We start from the raw sequence: 5,150 nt of genomic DNA on the forward strand, positions 1-5,150 counted from the left end.
CTCAACGCCACACCGGAAGTCCCGCCCCTGGCTCCTGGCTCCGGAGAGGGCGGGGTCGGGCTGCGCTTGCGCGCACGCCGCACTCTTTCTCTTGTCTGTTGAGCTTTTCTGTTGTGCCGGGAGCTGCGCAGCTTTAGTCGCCAGGTCCGTGAGCAAAATTAAATTCCGGAGGGGAGATGTGAGAAATAAAGGGCTTTCAAGGAAAAGAAAATGGGACGAGAAGGACTGGCAGTGCCAATTCTAAATGTGCTGGCGTACCTCTCTAAAATGGGGACACGCCGCCTCGGTAGGCACGGCTCATGGTTCGATCCCCAGTACCCACGTAAAGCCAGGTGCACGAAGTGACGCATGCACCTGTAGTCCCTTTGCAGAGACAACAGGCCCTGGTGCACCCATACTGCTCGCTTTCGCTCTCCAACAGATAAAAATTAAAAACTGACAGCCGGGAGTGGTAGCGCACTCCTTTAATCCCAGCACGCGGGAGGCAGAAGTAGGAGGATCGCCGTGAGTTCGAGGCCACTCTGAGACTCCATAGTGAATTCCAGGTCAGCCTGGGCTAGAGTGTGACACTACCTCGAAAAACCTAAATAAATAAATAAATAAATACGGAGCTTGCTTTCCGTTCCTTTCAGACCACCTCCTCCTCCTCCTTTGCCTTCCTTTCCTACTTCTGCAGGCCCAAAGGGAAACAAAGTTCCGTATCGAAAGTGAAGATTGTGGGCTGGAGAGATGGCTTAGTGGTTAAGGCGTTTGCCTGCAAAGCCTAATGACCCAGGTTCGATTCCCCAGGACCCATGTAAGCCAGATGCACAAGGGGCGCATACATCTGGAGTTTGTTTTCAGTAGCTGGAGGCCCTGGCGTGCCCATTCTCTCCCTCCGTCCCTCCCTCTCTCTCTCTTTATGCCTCTTTCTGTCTCAAATAAATAAATATTTAAAAGTATTTCTCAAAGTGAAGATTGCTAATACTACTTCATAGAGTCTTTCCACAGTGAGCGCCTGGGGGATGAAGAACTGAATGAAGGACTAAACCCAGATGATTTTTGATCAGTCAGAAAATGCGGTGCTGAAGACTTCCTTTATTCTCCTTGGAAACGTGTCTGTCAGTGGTTTCTACTTTCGAACTCCAACAGGATCCCACAAGAGATGCAACAGAGACTCCATCTGGGCCAAAACATGAGGGCTGCAGAGGTTCGTGTGGGAAGCTCCTGACAGAAGGAGAAAGTGGTAAAAAGCTCCAAGGAAAATGTCTAGCCGGGATCTCTCTCCAGTAACTCCCATGGAGGTTTCACTGATGCCTTTTGCTTCTTCCCAGCCTCTTTGGGAATGTAGTTGGGCTTTCCATAGCACTTTGAGTGACAAAAAGTTGGCCCAAGAGACTGGGTTGGATTTGGAAATAAATGCCCCCCCTCCTCCCCTGAAGACACAAGAAATTAGACATTCAGCCAGACCTCCTGCCTGTCATCAGGAGCCCAGCTTGCTCAGTTTGGCAGCCTGGAGGAAATGAGTTTCCTGAGGCGATACAAGGGCACCTCTGACCACTGCATTGGCCTGTACAGAGAATCATCCCAGCGTGGTTGGAGATGGACAGACAGCACTGAAGATAACAGCATAGCTTTCATCCGAGGAGTGGGAGAGTGTGCCTACCCGAATGACAACAGGATCAGCAACACCAGGGTCTACACAGACAGGAAAGGGTTTTGAAGCAAGCCATCAGCTATTCCCTCTAGTGCCCAAGAACTTCCCAATTCCTGCGTAGTGAACGTGCAGTGAGATGACAGCCTCACACATGCTAGGCAAGCACTGTTACAATAATCTTAACTCCTCAGCTTTTGTTGTAAATTTTACTTTCAAGGTGTCTTGCTTTGAAACCCCAGATGACCCAAAACCCATGGTTCTGTTTCAGCATCCAGGTGTGTGAGGTTATCAGAGTTTGTCGCCACTAGAAAATAAAATAAAAATAATGAAATAGTTATTAAAAAACTGTCTTGTCTCAACACCAAGGCAAAGGACACGAATCCCACACGCATTAGGCATGGCAAGCTGGAGTGGTGAGAGAGGTGGAGGGCACCAAGCACAATAATAAACAGAACAGATTCTTTATGCATCAACATCTTACGGAAGCTGATTAAAATGAGTTAGAAATGCAACGTATCTGGCCATATCCTAACCTTGGAGGAGAGACCCAACAAAGTTACCCTCCCAGAGATTCTTTATTCTCAACTTTGAGAACCACTGATAAAGACTTCAATGCTAAATTGGAAACCATTGCAGAGTTTTGAGCAGAAAAAATGAGAGTTTAGGATTGGAGATGGCTCAGGGGCCCTTGTTGCAAAGCCCTGATGGCCTGGGTTTGATTTTCCAATGCCCATATAAGGCCAGACGCACAAAGAAATGCATCTGGAGTTTGCAGTGGCAAGAGGCCATGGCCACCCACACAATCACACTGTCTCTCCCTCTCTGATGTGTGTGTGTGTGTGTGTGTGTGTGTGTGTGTGTTTTGGTGGGTTTTTTTTTTTTTTTTTTTTTTTTTTTTTTTTTTTTTTTTTTAGTTTATCAAGGTAGGGTCTCACTCTAGCTCAGGCTGACCTACAATCTATAGTCTCAACAGCGATCCTACCTCTGCCTATGAGTGCTGGGATTAAAGGCATGTGCCACCACTCCCGGCTTCAAATACTTTTTTAAAAATGAGTTTGACTTAGTATTAAGGATCACTCTACAAGGTTAGGGGTAGGTATTTTCCCATTCTGGTTGAGAAACCAAAGGCTTAATAACCCCTTAAGGTACAAGTGATAAAGATGATTTCATTCTGAATTTATTTTAAAGGGAGATTTGCTCACAGATAATTAGGAAAGTAGGAAAGAATGATAAAAGAGGACTCTTAAGATTTATGACCTGAGCAACTGCAAAATGATATATTCTAGGGAAAGTACAGTTTGGAGGATGATTTTAAGGATCATGCCATCATTTTCCCCTGCCCTCATGGAGCTGTCCCCTCAAGTCTGTAAGCCAAAATAAGCCCTTTCTTCCCACAAGCTGCTGTTGGTTGGGTGTTTTCTGCCAGCAACAGCGAGGCCAACTGCAACAGCTGTCAATTTTTTTCCTATCCTGTAAGTTTCTTCATGCTGGTGACTGTTTCCTTTGGTATGGAGAAGCTTCTAAATTAAATTACATGAAATCCCTTTTGTCAATTCTTGTGATTACCTGTGCTATTAAGCCCTGTTCAGAAAAACCTTGCATATGCCTATTATATCTTGAATTATTTTACCTATATTTTTCCTCTAGCAGTTTCAAAGTTTCCAGTCTTACATTAAGACTTTAATACATTTTGAAGTGATTATTTTTTTTTGTGGGGGTGCAGATTAAAAAAACAAAAACTAAGGCTGGAGTGATAGCTTAGCAGTTAAGGTACTTGCCTGTAAAGCCTAAGGACTCAGGTTTGATTCTCCAGATCCCACATAAGCCAGATTGCACATGGTGACACATGGCGCCCGGAGTTTGTTTGCAGTGGCTAGAGGCCCTGGTGTGCCCATTATCTCTCCCTCTTCCCCCATCTCTAATAAATAAATAAAAACAAATCTTAAAAAAAGAAAAAAAAAACCTAAGGAAAAGAAAGAATATTGCCTACAAAAGGAAAAATGCATAAACAAAATTAGAATCTACAAGGAGGAATAACAAAAGTATACAAAGCCCACATAATGAAAATATTGCTAAATGTGTAGAAAAAAGCATGTATTAAAAAGATGCTGAGGCTGTGAGGATGGCTCCGTGGTTATAGGCCTTTGCTTACAAGCCTGCTGACCCAACTGATTTTACCCAGCCATGGACACAAAGTCAGATGCCAAGGGATGTGCGCGCCCATGACCCCAGTGCACCTATGGCAGTGAAGAGGTAGGGCCAGAAGAACCCAGCAGTAGCAGGTCAGCTAGTCCGCTGCATGTAGCAGCAAAAGGAGAGAGATTCTGTTTCAAGAGGGCGGAAGAGGAGGATGGACACCTTGAGGTTGTCCTCATACCTTCATGTATGTGTCACAGCATGTATATAGCCATATACATATATTACATGCACACAAACTAACACATATGCACCCGCCCAAAACACACACATATACACACACACACACACATACACACACACACACACACACACACACACAATTTTGGAGCACGGCAGCTTCTTGGTCCTCAAAAAATGGAGACTTCTCGTTACATGAATGAGCAGGGAAGGGTCCATTGAACACTGCTGTGGTTACCATGTGCTCCCCTGAAACTTCAGAGTGAAGGACAGACAGATAGATGGCTCCAGAATTTGGCTCAACCACTGGTCTCAGGCTCTGAGATCTCAGACTCCAGGGTACTTTCAGTTGGTGAGGTCTGAGGGAGAAGCTATCTCTTATTCTCTTCCCAGCTAGGCCAGCCTCCTGCAACAAGCACCCTTCTGTTAATCAGTATCTGACCCTGCCGCTCTCCACAACTGCCTCTCTGAACTTTCCTTACCCTAGGGCCTATGACAGGCCAAAGGGAGGCTCCCTGACTTTCATGTCCCCTGATCTCAGGGCAGCTATTTTTATTTTTTTTATTTTATTTTATTTTTTGGTGGTTTTTCAAGGTAGGGTCTCACTCTAGCCCAGGTTGACCTGTAATTCACTATGAAGTCTCAGGGTGGCCTCGAACTCACGATGATCCTCCTATCTCTGCCTCCCGAGTGCTGGGATTAAAGGCATGTGCCACCACGCCCGGCTAGGGTAGCTATTCTTAACAATAGATATTTTCTCTCTCAAGAAGGCATATGGCCACCACCCTCCAAGCCATGTAGTGACAAAACATGATCTGCCACTGGCCTGCCTGCCAGAGGAATCAGTATCACTCCAACCTTCACAACAGGGTTGGTGGCTCACGGAGGCGGGGCTTGTTCCAGGCAGGACAGCTTTCAAAACGCCAGAATCCCCTCCCGGCAGGGAACTAAAGCAGATGAGGCTCTTAAGACCCACTTCTCTGTATCACTGTAGTTTTTTCTCTTTTCCAGTATTTTTTTTTCCCCCAGATCCTTTGTGGATTTCCCAAGCTTTTCCTCTATTTCTTTTGGTAAAGTCTTCTTCACCAGCTTTCACAAAAACAGCCTCTAGTCCACCATCTTACCCAGAAGTCCTGGA

This window comes from Jaculus jaculus, chromosome 5 (genome assembly GCF_020740685.1).
Source record: "Jaculus jaculus isolate mJacJac1 chromosome 5, mJacJac1.mat.Y.cur, whole genome shotgun sequence".
In the NCBI taxonomy this organism is placed as follows: Eukaryota; Metazoa; Chordata; class Mammalia; order Rodentia; family Dipodidae; genus Jaculus; species Jaculus jaculus.